Source organism: Mus caroli, unplaced genomic scaffold, assembly GCF_978045245.1.
Source record: "Mus caroli unplaced genomic scaffold, Mus_caroli_1 scaffold_17, whole genome shotgun sequence".
Lineage (NCBI taxonomy): Eukaryota > Metazoa > Chordata > Mammalia > Rodentia > Muridae > Mus > Mus caroli.
The window spans coordinates 7424447-7450258 of NW_028227272.1; the positions used below are offsets into that span (position 1 = coordinate 7424447).

The window sequence follows — 25812 nt, forward strand, 5'->3', positions numbered from 1 at the left end:
GCTATTGCTCCTCGTTGAGCAGGTGGGGAGGACTTGCCTCACCAAAAGCCACAGAGCAGTATATACTGTTGCTGAAAACCTGCCTGGTTCATCAGCTCCACAACCTTTGGTGTCCAGGGAGATATTCCAGGGACAGACCAGAGGACCTTTGGGCTATGCCCTGGAGAGGCTATAGCTTGCCCTTGCCTGTTAAGTCCTCACATCTGACTCCTGGGTCAGAGAAGTTTGCCTGGTAGATGTGACATGTAAACATCTTTCTCTCCTACTTTTTCTGCAACAAGGATGGCTCTCATCCAGAGTTCTCGAAGATAATATTACTGAAAAGGCTCCAACCTGCAGTGGTAAATCCAGAAAGTTTGAGGACTGAACAATGTAGTCAAGGCTTGCAGGAGTGGAGATTTAGCTCATTGCCTTTAAATCCATGAAGGGGCTTCTCTGAAGAGAGTGGAGTTTGTCTTTCCATCCATTCCCTCTTCAGCAAGCATTCACTGAGGACCTATAGCTATCATGTGCTGGACTTGGCTTAATGGCTCTGCCACATGAAGTTTGCCATAAGCTTCATTCAAATTGCCATACTGTAACTAGTTAGCCTCTAAGGAGGATGCCCTGACTAGTGAGGTTGATGTAAGCTCCCTGAGTAGGTGGAAAGGCAGAGTTAACAGCAGTGGATGGAGAATAGCATCTGCAACCTGCATCAGGAAGCCTGGATGAGGCCAGGCCCACTTGGCTCCTACTCCTGCTCTATGTCCTAGCCTGCCCTAACAGGGTCCAGGTAGCCAGGCATAGCTCCCTAAAAATCATAGAGTCAAGCCAGTGACACACCATTAATCCCAGCACTTGGGAGGCAGAGGCATGCTGATCTCTGAGTTCAAGGCCAGCCTGTTTTGGGGAAGTGGGGGTTCCAGCCTGTAGGACAGTCCTTGGCTTGAGACCTTAGGCAGGACCAGCCAAGCTTTATCATTATTATTATCATGTGTACATAGTGTGTGTGGATACAGGTGTGCTCATGCCATAGCATGCATGTACAGTGAGAATTAGCATGTGTGCACAGTATGTGTGGTTACAGGTGTGCTCATGCCATTAATATGTATGTACAGTGAGAATTAGCATATGTGCACAGTGTGTGTGGATACAGGTGGATTCATACCATAGCATGCATGTACAGTGAGAATTAGCATGTGCACAGTGTGTGTGGATACAGGTGGATTCATACCATAGCATGCATGTACAGTGAGAATTAGCATGTGTGCACAGTATGTGTGGTTACAGGTGTGCTCATGCCATTAATATGTATGTACAGTGAGAATTAGCATATGTGCACAGTGTGTGTGGATACAGGTGGATTCATACCATAGCATGCATGTACAGTGAGAATTAGCATGTGCACAGTGTGTGTGGATACAGGTGGATTCATACCATAGCATGCATGTATAGTGAGAATTAGCATGTGTGCACAGTATGTGTGGTTACAGGTGTGCTCATGCCATTAATATGTATGTACAGTGAGAATTAGCATATGTGCACAGTGTGTGTGGATACAGGTGGATTCATACCATAGCATGCATGTACAGTGAGAATTAGCATGTGCACAGTGTGTGTGGATACAGGTGGATTCATACCATAGCATGCATGTACAGTGAGAATTAGCATATGTGCACAGTGTGTGTGGATACAGGTGGATTCATACCACAGCATGTATGTACAGTGAGAATTAGCATGTGTGCACAGTGTGTGTGGATACAGGTGGATTCATAATATAGCATGCATGTACAGTGAGAATTTGCATGTATGCAGTGTGTGTGGATACAGGTGGATTCATAATATAGCATGCATGTACAGTGAGAATTAGCATGTGTGCACAGTGTGTGTGGATACAGGTGGATTCATACCATAGCATGCATGTACAGTGAGAATTAGCATGTGTGCACAGTGTGTGTGGATACAGGTGGATTCATACCATAGCATGCATGTACAGTGAGAATTAGCATGTGTGCACAGTGTGTGTGGATACAGGTGGATTCATACCATAGCATGCATGTACAGTGAGAATTAGCATGTTTGCACAGTGTGTGTGGATACAGGTGGATTCATACCATAGCATGCATGTACAGTGAGAATTTGCATGTGTGCACAGTGTGTGTGGATACAGGTGGATTCATACCATAGCATGCATGTACAGTGAGAATTAGCATGTTTGCACAGTATGTGTGGATACAGGTGGATTCATACCATAGCATGCATGTACAGTGAGAATTTGCATGTGTGCACAGTGTGTGTGGATACAGGTGGATTCATACCACAGCATGTATGTACAGTGAGAATTAGCATGTGTGCACAGTGTGTGTGGATACAGGTGGATTCATACCACAGCATGCATGTACAGTGAGAATTAGCATGTGTGCACAGTGTGTGTGGATACAGGTGGATTCATACCATAGCATGCATGTACAGTGAGAATTTGCATGTGTGCACAGTGTGTGTGGATACAGGTGGATTCATACCACAGCATGCATGTACAGTGAGAAGGCAACTTTCAGGAGTCAGCTCTCCTTCTCCCTTGGTATGGGCAAAGAAAGAGCTTTAGCCTGCTGAACCATCTTGCCGGTCATAGCCCCATAAACTTATGAGGAGAGATAAAGCCACACTGTGAGGGAGCTTCCCTGCTGGACTGGAGGCTTCCAGGTTCTTCTGCTGACCATCTATGCCCCTGAGCTGACAGAGAGGTTTCCCTGAGTTTCCTCTATGTTGCTTTACAAGAGGACTCCTGATAACCATTTCAGTGACAACAGTGACTGCACTGGCCTGCCACCCTAGCACCAGCTGTGGCTACCCTGGCACAGGGCAGTGTGTAACTGAGTTCCCTCCTCCCATGGAGCTAAAACAGCTGCCTTGTCTGATAGCCTCCCTTCTGTACAGAACTATGTTCCCTCACATATTTGGCATACAAGGGAGCCTGGGTATTGGAGTAGGACACATAGAAACCATAGATCTAGTTTTAGAGTGGCCAGTTCAGTGCAACTAGTAAACTCATCATGGGCATAATTGCATATCACTCTCTGCTCCAAAAACCGGGAGGGGGAGAGTCTAGACCAGTGGTTCTCAACCTTCCTAATGCTGCCACTCTTTAATACAGTTCCTCATGTTATGGTGATTCACAACCATAAAATTATTTTCATTGCTACTTGATAACAGTAATTTTGCTACTGTTATGAATCACAATATACACATTTTTGGAGACAGAGGTTTGCCAAGGGGGTTGCAACCCACAGGTTGAAACCCGCTGAAGCTGAAGATGCTTCTTCCCTCAGGAGTTCATGGTGTCCTGAGAAGGGAACTCCTAAACCACAGCAGCAGCAGCAGTCCAGGCTACACTGAGATGCCAGGCCACCCAGGGCAGGAAGGCTCTAGGAAGGGGTCTTAAAGAAAGGGCAAGGTCAATACAGTATATCCAGGAAGGAGACTGTCTTAGTCAGGGTTTCTATTCCTGCACAAACATCATGACCAAGAAGCAGTTGGGGAGGAAAGGGTTTATTCAGCTTACACTTCCACATTGCTGTTCATTACTGAAGGAAGTCAGGACTGGAACTCAGGCAGGTCAGGAAGCAGGAGCTGATGCAGAAGCCATAGAGGGATGTTCTTTACTGGCTTGCTCAGCTTGCTTTCTTATAGAACCCAGACTACCAGCCCAGAGATGGTCCCACCCACAAGGGGCCTCAGACTACCAGCCCAGAGATGGTCCCACCCACAAGGGGCCTTTCCCCCTTGATCACTAATTGAGAAAATGCCTTATAGTTGGATCTCATGGAGGCATTTCCTCAACTGAAGCTCCTCTCTCTGTGATAACTCCAGCTGTGTCAAATTGACACAAAACTAGCCAGTACAATTGACCCCTTGTCAACTCGACACAAATACATCACTAGTAAGCCTCAACCCTTAGTTCTTATTCATCCCCAAGATCTTAAATAACTTTAAAAGTCCCACAGTCTTTACATATTTAAAGTTCAATCCTTTTAAAATATCCAGTATCTTTTAAAATTCAAAGTCTCTTAACTGTGGGTTTCACTAAAAAACTTCCTTCAAGAGGGAAAAATATCAGGGCACAGTCACAATCAAAAGCAAAAATCAATCTCCAACTGTCCAATGTCTGGGATCCAACTCACGATCTTCTGGTCTCCTCCAAGGGCTTGGGTCACTTCTCCAGCCATACCCTTTGTAGTACACGCATCATCCTCTAGACTCCAGATGCTTGTACTCCACTGCTGCTGCTATTGGTGGTCATCTCATGGTACTTGGCATCTCCAAAACACTGCATGACCCCTTCAGTCCTGGGCCGTCAATTGCAACTGAGGCTGCACCTTCACCAGTGGCCTTCCATGGCCTCTCACAGTGCAGAGCCTCATCTGCTCTGTGTGACCCCTTCATGCCTTCAAAACCAGTACCACCTGGGTAACTCTTACACATTATTAAGTCCATCCATAGCACAAGGTACAACCTTGGCTATCTCTGGAACACAGCCTCTGTGCTCTCAGAAAACACTTCGCAGAAGATTTCACCTCAGTGATGCTAGTCTCTTCTTAATCACTGCTAATTTCTTAGCTCCAGCTAGCCAGCATCAATAGTCCCAGTAATGCAAAGGTTTTACTTTAGTAGTTCTGGTATCGTGTTAATCACAGCTGATTCTTCAGCCCCAGCTAACCAGAACCACAGAATCTTCACAATCCAAAATAGCAATGGCCCTGAAAAGTGTCTTTAATTTTCCCTCTGAAATTTCACAAGCCAGGCCTCCATTTTTCTGCACTGTTCTCAACATTATCTTCCAAGCTCCTACACAACATCTCACAGAGTTCTTAACAGCGAATGGATCTTCTGGTCCAAAGTTCCAAAGTCCTTCCACAGTTCTCCCCAAAACATGGTCAGGTTGTCACAGGAATACTCCACTCTGCTGGTACCAATTTGTCTTAGTCAGGGTTTCTATTCCTGCACAAACATCATGACCAAGAAGCAAATTGGGGAGGAAAGGGTTTGTTCAGCTTACACTTCCACATTGCTGTTCATCACTGAAGGAAGTCAGGGCTGGAACTCAGGCAGGTCAGGAAGCAGGAGCTGATGCAGAGGCCATGGAGGGATGTTCCTTACTGGCTTGCTTCCCCTGGCTTGCTCATCCTGCTCTCTTATAGAGCCAAGACTACCAGCCCAGAGATGGTCCCACCCACAAGGGGCCTTTCCCCCTTGATCACTAATTGAGAAAATGCCTTACAGTTGGATCTCATGGAGGCATTTCCTCAACAGAAGCTCCTTTCTCTGTGATAACTCCAGCTGTGTCAAGTTGACACAAAACTAGCCAGCACAGAGGCATAGCCAAGATATGACAACCACATGTATATGAGTTCTCAGAAGGTCGCAGGTTGATGCTTCACAGGAGTTATGGCAACCTTCCTGAATCTAAGAGCTTTAACCTGTGGAACCATCTTACCAGTGAACCACTGGGGCCTTCAAAAGCCAGGCTGACAGTCACACAGCTTTTGGAGCAAGAAAATAATTGACTACCAGGGCCAGTCCATGTCAGGCTGTCCATGATATAGACCAGCTGGTGTCTGGATCTACTGATTGGACATAGGCTCAAAGCTGGGCATCCTTAACGTACCCACCTGTACTTGTCTCCTAGGTGAGGGCCAAGTTTTCTTTTTTGTTGTGTTTGCTTATGGGGGCATGTGATGTTGTTGTTTGGTTGGTTTTTTATTTTTTGAGGTTTTGTTTTTTGTTTTTGTTTTTGTTTTTGTTTTTTGAGACAGGATCTCACTAATAGTGATCCCTGGCTAGCCTGAAACTCAATATGTAGACCGGGCTGACCTTGACTCAGTGATTCCTTGCCTTTGCTCTTTAGTGCTGGGATTAAAGACATGTGTCACCATTGCAAAGCAGCTGTACTGGATAGCCTTTATCCAGCATAGATGATGGCTTTCTCATAACCACACAGATAGAACCCCTCCTCACCTAGGCTCCCCACAACCTATATATTCTAGCCCCTCCTAAGACACTACCCCATGCCGTAGGCAACAAAGGCAGCAATCCGTACACATGGCTAGGAGGAGTGGCCAGACTCTCAGGCAAGGGTTCAGTGACCCTTCCCTGCCTTTTCCTTTTGGAAGGAGAATTCAACAGTCTGTAGGCCAGGGAAGCCCCTTCCTACTCAGCATTCTCCATACTGTTTCCTCATCTTCTCCCCTCCACATCCTGCTCAAACCATTACCCAGATGTTAACTGTGGAAGGCAGATCTAGGCTTTGGTGAGTCCTAGAGTCTAGGATCTGGACTCTATCCCAGGCATCTAGGTGGTGCTTAATAAACATTGGATGGGTATATAGATGCATGCACTCACATAGAGGAAGATGGGTAGGAGATGGATGGATGGATGGATGGATGGCTATGTAAAGGAGGTGGCTGGGTGAATGAATGAATACAGAGGGAAGGAGCAGCAAAGCTTTAATACTCCATTGTATGTTCCCTTGTATGTGTCAGCCAGTGTTCACTGGGGATTCAGGGGAAAGCCAAGCAGATCAGCCCCTTTGGATCATGGAAGCTCCAGAACTGCCTGTCATAATCAGTGCCCTGATGTGCTGTTCCAAGAGCTGGAGTAATATTCAGGAAAGCACTGTTACCTGGACTTAAGATTCAGAAAAGCTTCTCTAAGGAGAAGGATCAAATCTAGGCAGCATGTGTCCCAGACAAGGGAAGCTTGGCCCACAGGCTGCCTGGATCCCTAGTAATGAAATGGTCACTGCTTATGCTAGATTCCAACTCCTAGAGTGTAGGACCCTAGACTGTGATGCTCCACAGCTGTTTGGAGTGGCCAGAGAACTCCCTTTGCCACTATTGTGGCCAGAGAAGCTGGCCTGAGGTGATTGTCAGTCTTCCCCTTCATCCAAGAGCATGTCAGCACCTGGGATGTTGTTCTGTGTTGAATCCTGTTGTGAGGAATGTTCCTGGGCTGGGCCTGACTAGAATGATACACGCCATGCCATGTATAAGAAAGTGAGCAGCAAAGCAGGTTGTAAGGGTGAGAAGGGCTTGCGTGACTCCCTCAGAGAGATAGGGTACAGTGCCCTTTCTACCTAGAAAAAGTCACATCAACCCTGTGAGTGAAAGCCCCTGGATGGACTGCAGTGGGGAACATTGAATCAGTTAGATGTAGTGGATAACATTGTATCAGATGGATACAGTGGCATGCTTTGGTTATTCCAGAACTCAGGAGAGAAGGTAGAAATGCCAAGAACTTAAAGCTAACCTGGACTACATAGCACATCCCTTTCTCTGAAAAAAACATTGTGTTAAAACCACAATTACAACTAGCTGGGCTGTCACGAAGCCATCACCAGGCAGCACACAAGAAGTGGATTACCTCATCTGTGTCCCATTTAGGCCATATTTTCCTTAAAGACATCCAAATGTGAAAAAATAACTTGGAACCTGCTGTACATTCCAGGACAATCTGGAAACCCTGATGCAGTCCAGACTCACCTGGCACTCTTCCTCTTCTAAATTTGTCTTTTTCTCATTTCTTTTTGACTCTGAAGAAAAAAATCCTCTGTTCTTACCGGTAAAGAGCCTCCTGTTCCCTTTTCTTTCCTGTAAGTCATGGTAGGCTTGTATTTCATACCTTTCCAGAAGTTGGTTGGTTGTGGTCTAACCTCAGAAGCATGGCTTCTGGGAATGACATTAGCTCCACTTCTGTGAGCTTTAGTGAGACTTCAGAAGCTTGTCCAAAGCTCACGCTGTGGGCATGGGACAGAAGACGGCAGCTGTGGTACCTGCTCACGGCTCTGGAAGCAACTTCAGGTCCTGAGAGGCAGAGTGCCAGCAGCTCTGTCCAGTTCATACCAGTGGCTTTTAAAAGATGGTCCTGATGCCATGGGGGCAGTTAGGGCTGGGTGTGTGCTAGAGGCCAAGACTCAGAGCCTGCAGGGCACTGTACCATGCTCCAGTGACTGTTTTCTGAGAGGTTCCTGTGTCCAGCTGCCATGCTCATCTGCTCAGTGACATGTGACATGAATAACTTCACAGGGGTAGGCTTCACTTAGTCCATCGTGAGAGAAGGGCAGCTCACCACACTGCATCCAGGAAATAGGACCACGTATGGACCAGCAAGATCACTTAGTGAGTAAAAGCGCCTGCCACCAAGTCTGACGATCCGAGTGGAGATAGGAGAATACTGACCCTTCCCTCCTGCTGTGGCACGTGTGCATACATACACATGTGCACACACAAATACACAAATATAGATTGACAATGAGAGACCTGTTCTGTTGGTTTCCCCTGCCTTTTCCATCTGTCCCCCCAGCCTATGGGATAGTGAATGCCACATTACCTAATTGTCTAATAAATGTCATCACAGACACACCCAGAGTATATCTTACTAATCTCTAAGGAATTTTCATCCCAATCAAGATGAACCGTCACATAAACACTTAAGTCTCAAGGACCTAGTCCCTATCCAGTGTCAGACATGACCCCATGTCTGTTTGTCCTTGTTGTAGCACAGTGTTCCTGAGACAGACAGCATAGCTGTTCACCTTGAGGTCACAGGATACTGGTCATGAAAGTTGGAGAAGAGGAACGGAGATGAGCTCTACCTATCAAAAGTACATCTCACTTCCTCCGTCCCCTTCTTACCCACTGTAGCCTAGTCAGTTGTCAGATCACTAATGGATTAATCCAGTATGGAGTGAGAACCCCATTGTCTTGTCCCCTATGGAGGCCTGCCTCTGACCATTTCTGCATTGCAGTCCAAGCCGTCCATATACAAGTCTGTGGGAGTTACTTGATATCCATGCCTTAAAATCACCACTTGGACTCCCCTGCAGTGCTGACCCCTCCCTGAGGGTGGCCATGAGAACACATTTGCTTCCCAGGATACTGAGCAATTTGGATGATGAGCGAAGAGCTGGCAGCCACCCCAATGTAACTAGCAATGGGCCTCTCTGTACTTTGCATGTCTGACAGGTGATGTGCCCTGCACACAGGCCCCCAGGAGCTCCAGAAGGAGCCTCTGCTGCTTGCAGAAGGCAGGATGTGCTTCTATCCAAAGAAGTGCTTTGGCGATTATTTATTAATTGAGAAAGGGAAGAAAAAATAATAGGGTTTCCTGGAAAGGGATAAAAGTTCAATATGATAAACTCCCGAAAAGCAATCAAAGGCCAGAGAGGGCAGGAAAATAAAGGACAGAGAGAGTTGGAGAGATGATGAATCAGAGTGGGGCACGTTAGCTGTCAGGGAAGGGGCTGTATTTCATAGCCATGGGGGCGGGGCAGCACTACTGAACTGCCAGTGAGAGACTGCCAGGGCTGCAGGGCAGGGAGGCAGCTTATCCCACAGAGGTCACCAAGCCCTGCTGGCATGAAGGGAACAGATGGACCAGTCAGCTCTTTCATGTGACTACAGGCAGCATTGCCTTAATTTTTGTGCTTTAGTGAGTAAACACAGAAAATTACCTATGAAACTGCAGCTACAGGCAGCTCACTCCCAAGCACCCAGCACTCATTACAAGAGAGTTGCAAACACTGCAGGTCACTGCCTGCCCCTGCCTTTTCTCTCTCTCTCTCTCTCTCTCTCTCTCTCTCTCTCTCTCTCTCTCTCTCTCTCTCTCTCTCTCTCTGTGTCTGTCTGTCTGTCTGTCTGTCTGTCTGTCTGTCTGTCTGTGTCTGAGTGTATCTGTGTCTCTGTGTGTAGGTTGCCCAAGAGGCTCTTAAAAATATTCAAACAGTCTGGCACAATGGCCTGGTGGGTAAAAAGCTTGCTGTGCAACCACGAGGACCTGAGTTCAGATCCCCAGCACCTGTGTGAAAAGCTGGCCTAGTTTCACACAGATCTTTGCACATAAACCTTAGCGTTGGAGACAGCAGGAAGTGCATGTGAACAAGAGGCTCACTAGAGTTCACCGGCCAGCCATCTAGCCAGTCCATGACTGTCGGGTTCAGTCAGAAATCTTGTCTCAAAAAATTAAGGCAAGAACCAGGCAGTGGTGGTGCAGGCCTTAGTCCCAGCCCTCAGGAGGCAGAAGCATGTGGATCTCTGAGTTCAAGGCCAGCCTGGTCTACAGAACAAATTCTAGGACAACCAGGGCTGCACAGAGAAACCCCATCTTAAAAAGCCAGACAAACAAATGAGAAAAACAGACAAACCAAATAACAACAAAAAATAAGACAAAGAATGAAAATCAACCTCTGCCCTACATACATACATACATACATACATACATACAAACAACACACAAATATACATATACTCCATTCTATACACAAACACTCACACATACCCAGGTTACTACATTACAGAATACACTGCAGGCTTCTCTGACTGTTCTCCCCAGCTACTCTACCCTAACACCCCTCTTTCCTGGTTTCACCTACCCCTTTCCAGACACTTCCCTATGCAGCTGCATTGCATATGAGCACCCACAACACAGGGCCATAAGCCTTTCTCCACAGTTCTGAAATCTAAATAGCTCTGAAAACCAAAATATTTTTTCTAACTCATTTGGTGGTGAAACCAGCCCTGAACTGTTTCTGAGCTGTGGTAGAGTTAATGAGAGTTAATGCTTGTTTCCTATGGAAATGTAATGTTTGGTTTCAGCTGACCAAAGCCCAGCTGTGGGCAAGACATAATTTGTGTGTGTGTACTGCTTGGCTTCTAATACCTAAGGATGATGATTTCCAGACTCATCTGGCCACAGAGACGCAGGATAAGGTGCTGTGGGCATCTCTGCGGTGCTCCTGGTCTGCCTTGTGAGCTTATGGTGCTGTGGGCCATATCTCTCTGGTGTTCCCGATCTGCCCTGTGAGCTTATGCACGCACACTTCTGCAGCACTTTCTAAGCTTGCTTTTCTCAGACCCTGCCATGAATTAGAAATCTGGGTTGTTATTTACATGTTATTTACATTCCTTTCTGTGGCTGCATAGCATGCCACAGTGGATACTTGACTCTTTTATCCAAGTGTCCAGTGCCCCTGACTTTCACTGCCCAGGCCGCAGTGAGTACCACTGAGCACACTGCTGTGTATGTGTACTCTCCAGATTCTTACCATGTAGCCTGGAACTCTCTATGTAGATTAGACCAGGCTAGCCTTGAACTCACAGAGGCATGTGTCACCACCCCTGCAGAAGCCCTTGCTTTAAAGTGCTGTGGCTCTCATTATAAAGCCCTCTTCTTCTTCACCTCTCACAGATGCACAGCCTGTTGTCTGTGTTTCCTGAAACATCTGTAACAAGATGTTATGAACTGGGTGGCTTCAACAACAGATGTTTGTTGTCTCACAGTTCTAAAGCCAGAAGCATGAGATCGGAAGGTAGGTAGGATTGGCTCCTTATGAGGGTTGGAAGAGAAACGTGCTCCAGGCTTCTCTTTGGCTTCTGAAGATTGCTGATGTCTTTGGTGTCATTTGGCATCTTATGCAGCAAATGACATTCTCTCCCTGTCTGCTAGTGACACAGCTTTTCACCGCTGTGACAGAAGGTTAGACAGAGTCACATTAAGAAGGAATGCTCTGTCATGACTCCAGATAGGGGTCTCATTCCATAGGCACCTTGCTCCATTACTTGCAGGCCTCTGGTAAGGCAAGAGCATCATGGCAGAAGGGCATGGCAGCTGCAAAGCAGAGAGAGCAAGGCAGAGACCAAGAACAAAGTGCTGCTAGGCCACACCCACAATGACCTCCTTCCTTAAGCTAGTCTTCCGCTGTTAGTTTCTATCCAGTCCCTGCTAAAGCTATCCATCATGAATTCATCATTGGTCTCATCCTTTGAAAGATCAAAGTTCTCACAGTCTAGTCACTTCCAAAGCCCACATCTGTACAATGTTTTTGGGACTATTCCGGCTATACAGTTCATTGGAGACATTTCAGGTTAAAGCCGTAATAGTGAATATCATTATCCAAATCTCTGTTTTTCTTTTCTTTTCTTTTCTTTTCTTTTTTTGGAGGGCAGGTATGGGGAGCAGATTGAGACAGGGTTTCTCTGTGTAACCCTATCTGTCCTGGAACTTGGTCTGTAGACCAGGCTGGCCTCGAACTCGGAGATCCTGCCTCCTGAGTGCTAGGATTAAAAGTGTGTGCCACCACTGCCCTGCCAGGTCTCTACTTTTTATAAGACAATTATCCTGGATCCAGACCCATCCTAATGACTTCATCTTAACCAGATCCCACTCTGAGGCCTCCGAGGCTTGTCTGGGTCAGCCAAAGTGCACCAAGTCTCCTCACTAGTACCAGTTTGATTTCTGCTTCTCAACAGATCACATCACAATGATTCATGCTTCTAGATACCCCATTTGAAGCCATTCCTTAGGGTTAAGTGGGTGTGCCTAACCTGGGCCTTGGTTCTCGTGCCAGCTCTTCAGAGGTGCCACCAAGACAAGGCCCTTCACAAGCTTGTGCACATTTGCCAGCCTGGGCCCTGGAGATCCTTCTTTCTGTCACATTTTTATTTTCCTTGTCCTCCCTGCCAAGAAAGAGAGTCCACAGGTTAATAGCAAAATAGAAGCCATAGATCAGAGTGTCTGTGCAGGGTATGTTCTCTTGAAGACATAGAGACAAATAGAAATCTCAGAAATACAGGGGGCCTTTGGACACCAGACATTAAATCCATCCATGCAGTCTCACTCACAGGGCAGTGTGCCAGGACCAGGAGAAAGCATTTTCTGGTTGAGTTGAGGCTGACGCAGCCCATGTCAGAGAAAAGCAGCTAGAGATGAAGCTTCCAAGGCACTCTGAGGCAGGCAGGGACTCTCCAGAGCCTGCCGGTTCTGAAGGGCTTTCTAGAATAGGAGCTTTTAGGCTATATTCTAGGAGCTGGAATTGGAAAGGAACCTGGGAAGCTTAATCAAGGGGGACTTCAGAAATGTGGCCTTAAAGAAGCCTGTCAGAGAACCAGGGGCTTCGTATAACTGAAAACACAGACCCTTGTGAGGTGCTTGAGTCCTCAGCCTAGAAATCAGAGTTGGCCTACAGATTGGCACAGGGAAGTTCACAGAAAAGACTAGGACAGGATTCAGGGATGGACAAATTGAGCCCCTAGGCAGTGCAAACACTAACTTCAAATGCAGCGCTGCAGTAATAGCTGGGTCAAACTCTTGAATAGATAAAAAGCCCAAGAACCAAGGAATACTGCTCACTAGCCCACCCTGCCAAGCCAGGTCCCGAAGGGCCTTGGTCCCCTGCAAAGGAAAGGTGCTTCCTTTTTCTATAGATAGATGTTAAGTTTCTGTTCTCACAGTTGCATCTTCAAGAAGAGTGGTCCAAATGATTCCTGGATGTCCCTGATGGCTGGCCTGGGTCCCTGACATCTGTCATCTCCTTCTCAGTTGTCTAGCCAAAGGCAAATAACTAGTGTCTCCAAGCTCCTTTCTTTCAATCAAAACACTTGTTTTCATGTGACATCCTGACATGGCTTTCACTTGGACAGGGCTGGTGATCTATACTGTCACCATAACACTTCTGAGGCCATGCTGGTCTGGTGATGGCAGCATCTTCCCCATGGCCTCCCTCTGTCATTGCTCCTTGTGGGGAAGGGGTGAATGTCCAGCCTGTCAATATTTGAACCACTGATCACCTGTGTTCAGGTACTGAGGTCAGGAGACAATTCCAAGAATCTAAACCTCTAAAAATATGGGAATGACTGGAAAGGATTTCTAGTGAAAGGAATGAAAGAAAGAACCCCAAATCTCCACCACCCCCCTCCCAGCCCCTGGGCATTGGCCACTGCATCTTGGATTCCTGGGAAGAAATGAAGTCAGTGCACCCAGCTATGCGGGTCCCGGTTAATAATGAATGTGGAGGAAGGAGAGAGGATGTTCAATATTTAAACAGTGCAGAGCGCTAGCTGTTTTGCCAGTTACTGCCCTCCGCCTGTTTCCTGGATGGCTTCTGTAAAACTGAGTGCTACCCAGTTCCACTGCTGGCCTCTACCACCTGCTTATGTGAATAGGGAACAGTAGCTCTGAGGCACTCCAGCCAGAAAGAGTTCTGTTGCTTTTCATGAGAGGAGGAGATGATGGCATGGGGTTGGGGTCTGTGGTGTACAGCCTGTGTGTTCAGGGTTCATGTCCAGGCTGTCTTGAGCCCCTCACATCCTCCTCGTGGGGCTGCCTATGTCTCATCTGTGTTAGACTTCAGTGGCCTGACTAGTGAGGAAGGTTTTACAGGGAAAAGGTAGACTTGCCTTAACCATCTCTTCAAGTCCATGAACTGGATATCTGCCTTCAAAGTTGCATGTAATGCAGAATTCTGTGAATCAATTCCTCTTTTCTTCTTGACACACGTTATATCAAAAGCAAAAGCATCCTTCTGGGGGGAGGAGAAAAGAAAACATTTGGCCCGAGACATAATAAAATCATGCTTAAGGATGCAACAAACTTGAAGTCTCTTAGTTAAAGGAAATCAATACTTTTATGATGAAATATTAATCATCCTTAAAAAAATAAGTCAAAACTAGAGATGCACAAGAGCCAGAGTGATTTTAATGCCTCAGGCATTAGCTTGGCATTTGCAAGGAAGCACAGAGCACAAGCCCCTCCCCAGCCTCATGAGCCACTTGTGGATTTTCGTTCAGAGCACCCGTATCTCTCCATGACATGCCAAAGTTACTTCCAAGCATTTCCAAACTGCTGATTTGGGGAAATGAGAAGTGAGGAGAAGAGGAGCCTGCAGAAGTGTGCACACACGCATGTGCTGTGAGCAGGGCAAGGAGAGCCTGCAAAGAACCAAAGAGAACCAGACCTGTGTGCAGTCCTCCTTTGAACCAACAGTAATGCCCCCATAGCATCCTTGTAGGAGGTACTGAAGCATGTGTAACTGTTTGGAGGCAGGTCAGACTGGTTGGATTTTGAGTTTTACATGCATACAGCTGTCAGACACACAAGACAGCCCTGGTGTGCTGAAAGCAACGGAGCTGGCGTGGACACATGAGGCTGAGAGCAAGAACTCCATCTTCTCACTGGTAGCTCTGCTGTAAATCCTTATGACAAACTAGGCATGGAGGAGCTTCCTGGGAGCACCTGGGAAGCGAGGCAGGATCACTGAGATCCTGTCTTAAAGCAAAGCCTTTAGCTTAGACAGTTAAAGCCACTTTAGGAGAACTTCCAGGTCTCACTTTAGTGACTGAAGCCTCCAGTCACATGGGTGACAAAAGGACGGTCAGTCTCGGTCGTGTGTGGTGTTGCATTCTCAAAAGACCCAGATCACTTCTCCTACCACACACCCCACCTCCAAGACTGACTAAGTTCTGCCTTGCTAAGGCCAGCTTCCAGTTCAGCAGTCAAAATGCAAGTGCCTGGACATACAGTCTCCAGTACATGTGCTCTCAAGGCAAGTGGGGCTTCTACATCACATTACCTCGGAGCAGCTCAAGGCCTGGGAACACTCCCCTCCCCCTGTGTCCTTTACCTGAGCTTCTGCTTCTCCCAGGACTTCTCCTTTGCACATGACAGATACTGACCATCTGGCTGGCCAAGTGTCGTGGGACTCCAGGAGCAGAAGCCAGCAGAGTCCTGCCCACTGAGCAGCAGCTGTAAGCCTCGGAAGCATGCTCTGGGCTGGTGGCCATCTTGGCCTTTGTATGACTCAGCACGTCCCCTGATCCCATCTAACGCCCACCGTGCTGATAGCATCTTTGGTTCTTTCTGTATTCATGTGTAAGGCAACATTGCCATCTGTCAGTCTGGCCTGACCCCAATCAGTTAACACACACAGGAGAGCTTCAGTGGTAAAGCTACTGCAGGAGCAAACCACCCTGCTCTGTAAGCCCAAGTCCTAGCAAACAAGTAAATGGAAAGGAACCCCAGCCTAGGGCTGTCTGCCCTGGGGGTATTATCGTACATCTTTGGCAGAAATTAACAGTGAGTTCTCTGGCCTCTGTATACTTCCACCTTGTGTAATCCTCGGGGCTAGGCATCCACATTATGAGACCTACCCTACAGTGCTGCCTTGCTTCTGGCTTGAGAGGATAGAGCAGGGCTGATTAGAGTCTTCTCAGCAAACCAGGTACTCCTGGCCTACCACAGCTCTGGGGACATCCTTGTCCAGGGCCTTCAGCTGGCCCACCTGCTCTGTCTCCAGGTTGGGAATCTCCCCTCCTACCTCCTCCACCCCACCCTACCCCACCCACATGCCTACAAATCCCCATACAGCTATCTAACGGCCTCCTTCTCCCTGCTCTTTCAGCCTTGTTCACTGCCTCAGAACACAGGCAGCCAAGATGGCCGCTGGTGGTGAACTTTCTATTGCCTTGGCTGAGAGGCCGTTGTGGAGCTCTGTGCTCCCTCATGCATACATGGTAATGCCATTTAAAGTGGGCAGGGACTGGGAGAGGCAAAAGCCCAGGCATCCTGGGGAGAAAGCCCAAGCCCCAGTGCCCTACAGTTTGAATAGTTCACAGAGCACCTCTGCAGAACCAGTTCCCAGGTCCTCATGCCAGCCAGGCCTCCATAGCAGGTGCTCCTCCAAAGCAGGGGGGAGCATCTACATTCCTGACATCCACACAGCTCAGGGGTCCCCCAGCTGCAAAATGGACACTTGGCCCTGAGGTGTCTCCCATGGGTGGTGGTCCACACAGCCAGGCCCTCACCTGAACCAAAGAGCTAAATCATATTAAAATGGCACAGGGAAGAAAGCAGAATACTGAAAAAAACATTTTCTCTTTTCTGCAGGTTTTCACGTATAGCCCTTAATAACCAAGAGGATTTGTCCATGGATAAAGAGCTATAGGCTATCAGATTCTGCAAGTTCTCAGATATTTTTGTATGTTATCCCTTTAAAACCAACCAGAAATAAAAGCCTTTAAGTGTTTGGAGGCAAAGCCAGTCATCGAGTCGCCTATGGCAAAAGTCAGAAAGCAGAAAATGGTGACTGCTGTAGTGTTCCCTTCCCCTCGTTTACATATCTGCTACCACCACCATCCCTGATACAGGACAGAAAGTGGCTTTTCCACTAATGGAACACAGGAAGAAAATCAAAAAGTGATACTCGAGTGTGAAACCCTTCGGGTGACCCCAGAGTTCATAGCTCTGAAATTCTGCATCTTTAGACCCACTGGCAAGAGCCAGAAAATGAGGGAGCAGGGGTGAGGGTCTGTGTCCAGGATACCCACATGCCAGGAGACCCTCAATGCTGTGCCCAGGGTACCCACATGCCAGGAGACCCTCAGTGCTGTGCCCAGGGTACCCACATGCCAGGAGACCCTCAGTGCTGTGTGTGTCGCTGAGGTTCTCTCACTAAGCACCCAGGTCCAAGTTTGCTCCATGTTTATTTATTATTATTTATGTTGTGGAAGGAGGAGTGTTTGCCACATGTGTGTGTGCCCACAGAAGCCAAAATGTTAGACCATCTAGAAGTGGAAATACAGGTGATTGTGGGCCTCTCAACCTAGGTGCTGGCAACCAGACTCAGGCCTCTGGAAGAACATTACTCACCCTTAACTCCCTGAGCTTTTGTCTGTCTAACCCCTTGTTTGTTTATTTATTTTAGCATTTTACTTGTTTGGCAGTAGATGACTGTGTGTGTGTATGAGAACACATGCTCAGAAGCCAGAGGAGAGGCCATTGGGTGTCCCGCTGTATCACTCACCACTGTATTTCCTTGAAACAGGCTTTATCTCTGAGGCTGGAGCTAGGCTGTCCCCAGCAAGGGATCCTCCTGTCTCTGACACCACAGCAGTAGGGCACAGGGACACATGCAGCCACATGCAGCTTTTTTATGTAGGTGCTGGGGACTTTAACTCAGATCCTCATGCTATATCAATAGGCAGCAATCATCTTTACAGGTGAGCTCTCTCCCTCATTCATTCATTCATTCATTCATTCATTCATTCATTCAATTAATGTATTCTGGTGTTTTCCTGAATGTCTATGTGCATGCCTGGTGCCTAAGAAGGCCAAAAGGTGTCAAATTCTCTAGAACTTGAGTTCCACATATTTGGGAGCCACCCTGTGAGTGCTGAAAAGCAAACCTGTGTCCTCTGGAAGAGTAGCCAGCATCTCACTGTGTGGTGAGAGCAGTCTGTAACTCTTCTGCCATCTCTCCAGGTGGCATCACCTCTGCCCAAGGCGGCTTTCCTCACCTTCTCCCTGCTTGGCTCCCCACATCCAGCCTCATCTTATCAAAGGATAAGCTCCAGAGACATACTGGGTCCGACGCATGCGTCAGAAAGGTCCATGTCACTCCAGACCTTGTCAGCATCAGTACAGCGCTGTAGCTGACTGAAGTATTAGGCTCTGTCATATCTCTACCCAGTTCACCCAAGGGACCTGGCAGACTGCACCAGAGGTGAAAGGGCACAGTCAAGGCAAGAGCCAGCGAGGGAGAAGCAGGGCGGTGCAGGATGGTTGTCTTGGGTTTGTGCAGGAGGTCACAGGGCTGATTGATTTTTTTTTTTTTTTTTTACTGTTTCCCAGCATCTCAGTGTGTGGTGAGAAAAATATGAACACTGTCTGGCTAGGAGCCTGAGCCCTGGCCTCGGAGTGAATCTGCCAATGAAAGGCAATCTTGGGAGCCTGTGGCACTTAGTTCCCCATTCACAGTGGCAGTCCTGGCAGCTCTGTGCCTCCTTCCCCGGAGCCTCTCCCTCCCAGGGGACTCAGGGGACCTCTGGCCCAGGCGGAGCTAGCCCAGGCGGAGCTCTTACCTGTGTTCCAAGCTCACACCACCCATCACAGGAGCAGACATTTCAGGCTCAGGATGGAGCCAATGACAGCCCAGCACAGTACAGGATTTATGAACAGACAAGAGACAAGCTAGCTTTGCCCCACCCCCTTAGGTAGGCCACACCTTGTTTTTCAAAAAGAGCAGGAAGGCTGGAGCTGCTGTTCAGTGGGATGCACCAGCCTGGTCTTCACAAAACCCTGCCTTCTGTCCTGCCTGTAATCACCTCACTCAAGAGGTAAAGGCTGAAAAGTCAGGTTCAAGGTCATCCTGGGCTACATAGCAAGTTAAAGGCCACCCTGGGAGAAATCCTGTTCCGAAAGGGGTGGGGGCAATTTTGGAAATGTTATTTCCACATTTTAAAAGTTCAGGCAGTGTGTAGTTTACATAAAAGTCCAGATAGCCACCTTCTTTGGAAGAATTGGAAATGTACACAGAGTGGGGGGTCTTACACTGATGGTCCCAGCCCCTGATATCTTTCAGGACCCAGGGTGTTAACACTGTGTTTTCCTGATAGAACAGAAGCCTCCAGGTCTCTGTGGGGTCAGGGGAGCCTCTTAGTTCTTCCCACCCTCTCACTTTCACAGCCAAACTTGTAGGGTGTGTGATCTCTACCAGTGGGATCCACAGAAAAATCTGGAAAAAAGCAGGGAAGCCACTCTAGCACTGCAGTGCACCAACCAGAGCACTTCCTTTTTCACCCTTGTAGAAATCACAGTGTCACTGCTTAGAGAAGTAAGCTTGATGAAGGCCACCATGCGGTGAGACACTTTCTAAAGGCAAGCAGCTGAGTCTGTCTCCTCTGATGCTCTGGGACGTGCCGGGAGAGGGTCTCTCAGTGACCAGTGGGTCCCAAGACTTCCACTCTGCTCTGCTTTCCCCTAAGCTGGAACTCCTGAGAGGCTCAAGCTAAATGTGCTGTCCTGTGACAGAAGTCTTCCTGCTGTCACTTTGATTTGGCATGCAGCCCGATGTTGGTCTAGTACTAGCTGCTTCTGTTGTAGGGCTTCAGGGCTTGTCTCTCTGGTGGTGGGCTTCAGTTCTCAGAGGGATACAGATGTATGCTGGGAGCAGCAAGCCCTGCAAGTCTGTGCGTGAGGATAGAGTTAATCCTGAAAGCAGTGAGCCCCTGGTGGTCTGCCAGGTGTAGCCCTACATTACACAGAGTAGGAGCTCCTTAGAATGACACCTGAGTTGAGCAGGCTTCTGCACTTGACCTTCTGAGAGGCCCCTGTGGAATCCCCTACATAAATTCAAGCCAGTTCCATAATTCCAGAAAGGCAAATGCTTTTTAACCTGGAACACTTATATTTTAGTCAAATACCCAGAAGGCACCACCGGCCCCTGCTTTCTTGGAAGATTACCCAGGCCCCAGTATCCCTGTCTGCACACTGTGCAGTCTCTCACCGCCCTCAGGTTCAAGGTCTTAGTCCTCTTTTAGAATCTTTGAGTTCTGGTTTGAACTCAGAAAGAAACTCAGTCCATCCACTGGGTTCTACCAAAACTTCCACTTACATCATGGAAGGAAGTTGAATTCATAATCAGGATCACTTGCCCCTCCTCCTTTTCTTCATCCTACCATGTCCAGATCCCTGTACTCCACCAGAACTACCAGCCCCATAGGCTCAGGGCAATTTTCTCCTTACCAGAAGAAGGTCAGAGCCAGTATACCAATGTGACCAGGGGTCGTAGCCTATATCCTGCATTAACAAGGCATTCCTCACAATATCAGATAAGATTAGTTTCAACTACATAGAAAATGCTAGAAGGGAGGTTTATGTTGCTCTCCAGTGAAAGCTTCATGAATGTGGGTAAACAGGGGCTCCATGAGGCATCAGGGACCCTGCTCCTCTCCACTCAGTGTTCTTCCTTCCCTCATAAAGAGTTCCCCCTCTTAGTCCAGGATGACTGCTGGACTTCTGTCATCCGTGTTCCAGGAAGCAGAATAGAGGATGTACCTCCCCTCTTTCCTGTTGAAGAGGCTTCTTGGAAATCCCACATGCCACTTTGATGTCTGTCTCATGGCCACAACTCAGTTACAAGGCCATGCCTAGTGGCCAGGTTCTGTACCTGCAAGTGAAGGGAGAAATGAATAATAGAAATAAGCTAGCTATCTCAGAAACCCGTCCACAGGGTGCTAGCTGCTTAAGTAGTGGAAGCTGTTACCCAGAACACTAGGCATCTTTGCAGTTGGGTTTCTCATACAGTGCCTAAGCAGGACAGACTTGGTGGGGAAACCTTTGCCCAAGCTGGCAGCTAGCACTCAGGCCCTGAAGGGGCAGGAAGGAACTGGTACAGAAAAAAAGGGGGCAAACGGGATCTGCAGTCTGCAGGAATGGCCCAACAAGAGCCAAGGACTGAAGGCCAGCCTGGGCTGCTGGAAGGAAGCACTGAAGCAGAGGTAAACAGGAATGGACTCATCCCATGTCTCAAAGCCAGAGTGGACAGAACTTGGACTTAAACCTGGAATCCTGACTCCATGCCCAGTATTCCCTGTCACTGGGCTTAAAAATGGGAGGCTGACCTTTTGGTAGTAATTTTGTTCTTGAGAAATGCGATAGAGCTATCCATTCATTCACATTCCCCAAATCATAGCAGAATGGAATAGAAGAAGACAGGAAGGCTCCAGGCTGCCCATGCAGCTCAGAGATCCTGCAAAGCAAGGGGATGTCTTGCTGTTGACATGGGTCCTACTGCCTAGCCCTGCTCTGGGAAACTTTGTCCAGGTCTCAAGAACTCACAGGGAGAAAGCTTGGGAGACCAGAGTGGCTCATAGTTGGTGGTGGTGCTGGGCCTGAGTGTGCTCAGCTCCCAAGGACCCTATTTCTCCTCTACCTTCTTCTTTCCTGGTTTGAAATAATGTTCTTAGGGCTGGAGAGATACAGTGCTTGTCTAGGGTGTTCAGAACCCTGGAGTTAATCTCAACACCACATAAACTGGGCGTGGTGGTGCCACAGGCCGATAATCCAGTCCTCAGGAAAGTAGAGGCAGGAGAATCAGGAGTTCAAGGTATTTCCAGCTGTTTCCAGTGATGTCAAGGCCAGTCTGAGATACATCAGGACCCCTATGTCAAAATAATAATGATTCATGGTAAGGAGCTTAGAAAATTCGGACAAGCCTCTAAAAGACAATAAAAGCCTACTGTAAACTTACCCATTCCTCTCAGGCTCAGCCCTGCAGCTGGTCGCTCTGCTCTGGACAGGGGTGAGGGAGAGCCTGCAGTCTTCTCAGTGGAGTATGGGGACATACTTTTGCTAATGTTTCCTCACTTGCCACATCTTGAGCACTTCCTAAGCACTTAATCTTCCCTTCCGCTGGCATGATTGTCAACTGGAGGCTTTCATCAATGGCCTGTCAGAATCCACTGGCTTTCCTCCAGTTCTGGAGATATTCACATCTTACATCCCCCATGCTACACCCTTTCACCAGCATTCACACCCCACCCCACCCAGTGACTCTAGTTCCTACACACAGACTAGGCCCAAAGGCTTGCAAATCCCCACAGCCTTTGGTACACATCTAAGAGCTGTTCTTGAGACAGACGAGGTGGGGGGGGAATCTTGTCATCAGCAGAGAAGACCCTGGGGAGCCTGTGTGTCTGTTACCCATCCCATAATCTCTAGGTTGTCTGTGTGTGTTTGCAAGGACTTGGCAGTCCTTGTGGGTTGACATAGACCCAGAAGGCCTCTGGCATCCCTGCTGTAGTTAGCTCATCCAGAACTGCCTTGCTGGGATGAAACAAGAATTCTGAGGTCCAGGGCTCAGCCATGCCATTCACCTGCGTTTCTCTCTAGTACCCACCTAATCCCCCAGTTTGGCAAGTTAGTGTGGAAGAGAGCCCCCTTGAAATTGCAACAAACAGTGAGCGTGAACAAGGAGGGAGGTTCATGGGGGGATGCATTCTCAGTGCCTCTACTCAGTTTATGCTGCAAAATAGGACAGGGTTGGAACCAACAAGCCAATGACATTTCAGTGCCCAGGTCCAACACAATAGAAGGAAAGAGCCACCTCCTGCAAGTTGTTATCTGACCTTTGTAGGCATGCTCTAATTACATGTAAATTTTATTACTAGTCTATTGATGCTGACCCCCAAATTAAAGAACTTCCTTTTGTCTTCTTTTCAAAAGAGCATCCTGGGTACAGAACCCAGGGCAACCTACATATGCTAGGCAAGGGCTGTGCCACTAAGCTCCACCCAGCCAGCAAAGAACTTTAGTATCCTTGCTCATGCCTCATGAACCGCACTCTAAATATGTGACAGTGTCTTTAGAGACAGACCCCCCTCAGGGTCCCAGCTTTTCACTCACCATGTTCATTCAGGAGCACACGAAGTCTAGTCGCAACACTGCTCCAACACTCAGCTTGTTTGTATGTGTGATAAATTGGCGGCTTGGGAAAAGCCACCTGACATTTTGATTTGTTACAGCGTAATTCATTTTTGAGGCAAGTAAACAGCTTGTAAACTCAGGGGTTTACCACTGTACGTGATTAAGAAGTAAGCAGCAATAAAGTTCACTGCAAAGCTGTGGCTGATTGTCCCTGTGGAATTCTCCTGAGCAGTGTTGGGAATCTGTCAGACATTCTCTATGTTTCCTCTGCCGGCTTTTCCTGCCAGTCAGTCAATCTCTCAGTGTAGCCTCATGGGGTCTGGAGCCTGGTGGTACTGCCAATCCCTCTGTAACAGGCATCTGAGGTACAGAGGACAGCAAGCACTGACCGCCAGCCCCCAGCCCCCTGCTGTTGCCATGACACATGTCACCTGCCCCTAGAGCCTGGCCCAGGGCCTCAGTGAGCTTGGTCACAGTGGTTCTTCATGAGCATTGGTGTATGAATCGCTCCTCCTTGGCCAGGGGTACTTCTGAGTCTACAGAGGAGGAGTGTGTAGAGCAGAGGTCCTGTCTATAGTGAAGAGAAGGAAGTGAGGAGGTATAGGACTTTGCTGGACCCTCCACTGACCAGTAAACTTCCCAGGGGCAAGAACCTTCTCTACACTTTGTACTGCATGGAGCCAAACACACTGCCCCTATAGAAAACCAGAGCACAGCATTTTATGCTTTTCAGACAACATGGTCTCCATGGCAGTGACTCTACTCTGTGTAAGCCAGTTGGATTTAAAACAAGTTCCAAACTTTGTCCTCCTAAAACTTTACTGTTTGTTTGTTTCTTACAAGATTTATTTATTGTTATATGTAAGTACATTGTAGCTGTCTTCAGACACTCCAGAAGAAGGCATCAGATCTCATTACGGATGGTTGTGAGCCACCATGTGGTTGCTGGGATTTGAACTCAGGACCTTCAGAAGAGCAGTCGGTGCTCTTAACTACTGAGCCATCTCTCCAGCCCCTAAAACCTTACTTGATGAGTTAGTTACTCCTTGTGCTGCCGTGACAAGCAGCTTAAAGGAAGGTAGATTTAGACCATCATGGTAGAGAAAGCCCGATGACCAGAGGATCTGGTGGCCTGTCACATTGTGCCCACGGGCAGGAAGCTGAGAGGAATGCTGGGGTTCCTCTTTTTTTTTTTTTTTTTTTTCCCCGAGGCAGGGTTTCTCTGTGTAGCCCTGGCACTCACTTTGTAGACCAGGTTGGCCTCGAACTCAGAAATCCGCCTGCCTCTGCCTCCCGAGTGCTGGGATTAAAGGCGTGAGCCACCACGCCCGGCTGCTGGGGTTCCTCTTGACTTCTCCTCTTCATTCAGTCTTGGACCCCTCCCCATGGAATGGTGCACCCATGTTCAGTGTGGGTCTTCCCTCTCTGAGAGCACCCTCACAGACGGACCCAGAGCTGTTGCCATGGTGATTCCAAATCTAGTCAGATCTGCCATCACACTTACCTAACAGGCAGTGGCCAGCATCTTCCACCTTTCTGTGTTCTGTGGAAGAAAGGCTAGTCCTGGAGAGCCTTCTAGAGGAAGTGTTAGCAGGAGCTAGACCAGGAGGTTCCAGCAGTGCAGGAGAGGCAGAATGAGGCTGGCTGTACTCACTGAGAGTAACCATGAATGTCAGGGTACCCCTTCTGCTAAAGGATTTGTTCCTGACCCCATCTCACCTCAGAACAGCTTCTGGATTAAGGGGCAGAGGCAATGTGTTCTGCAGAGCACCAGTTCCTGGGGCTGAAGCAGAGCCCATATGCCTGCCTGCATGGGCTGTTAGGATTATTGAAGTATGTATTCCTTGGGAATTTTCATGTTTGTAGAGGATAAAATCAGATGCATCCGCCCTTTGGGGGGTGCAGAAGCCCCACTGTGGAGAGCATGAGGCAGGGGGCAGCTCCTGGGCCATCAGCAAGACTGGGCTTTGTCATAAAGAGGTACTGTTGGGGTTTGGTTATTTGTTTTGTTGTTTGTTTCTTTTTTAAGACAAAAATCTCTCTATATAGATCGAACCGGCCTCAAATTCAGAGATCTAACTGCCTGGTGAATGTTGAGTGCTGGGATAAAGTGTGTCCCAGCACACTTGGCATAAAGAACACTTTTTTAAGTTAAGATTTGTTTTTACTATATGAGTTGTTCTGCCTGTGTGACTGTGTACCATGTGTGTGCCTGGTACCTGCAAAGGCCAAAGAGAACCTGAGATCTTCTAGAACTGGAAGCTCAGGTGAGGTTCTGAGCTGCCATGTGTTCCCAACTGCTCAGTCATCTCTCCAGTCAGCAGAGAGCACTTTTAACAGACATTGCTATGTCCCCTTCCTGTGCTGGGCCTGCTGGGAAGCGTCTCCCCATCTTCCTCATGGTTGAGGCCATGAAAGTGAACAACCAGAAACAGACTGAGGGGGCCGCTCACCTGCTGTTGAGAAGTGGGTTTCACCATGCAGACCTAAGTATCTATAAGCCTGGGAGCTAGGCCCCTTCCCGTGTTGTGTGGCCACAAACCACAGAGCCTCCACATCTGTGAGTGACTCTGAGGTGGGCTGTTGGTGACTGTCGCTGAGCTCTTCTGCAGAGCCCTCATTACTCCTAAACCTGCCCTGCCAGGACTGCCAAGGCAGAATGGGTTCTGGGAGGGGAGACTCCAGGCTCTCAGTTGCTGGTCTCTGTAATACCTTTGCCTCAAAGCATATCCAGCCACTGTGATGACCGCAACAGGCACCACAGCCTTGCCCTGGCCTGGTCAATGGCAGCTGTTTCTGAAA

The 25812-nt window shown here is 48.1% G+C and overlaps 1 protein-coding gene across 4 annotated transcripts in view; it reads left to right on the top strand.

Annotated features, from left to right (window-relative positions):
- Clec16a (C-type lectin domain containing 16A) overlaps positions 1-25812 on the top strand; it is a 204792-nt gene that overhangs the window by 165895 nt on the left and 13085 nt on the right. The window lies entirely within an intron of this gene.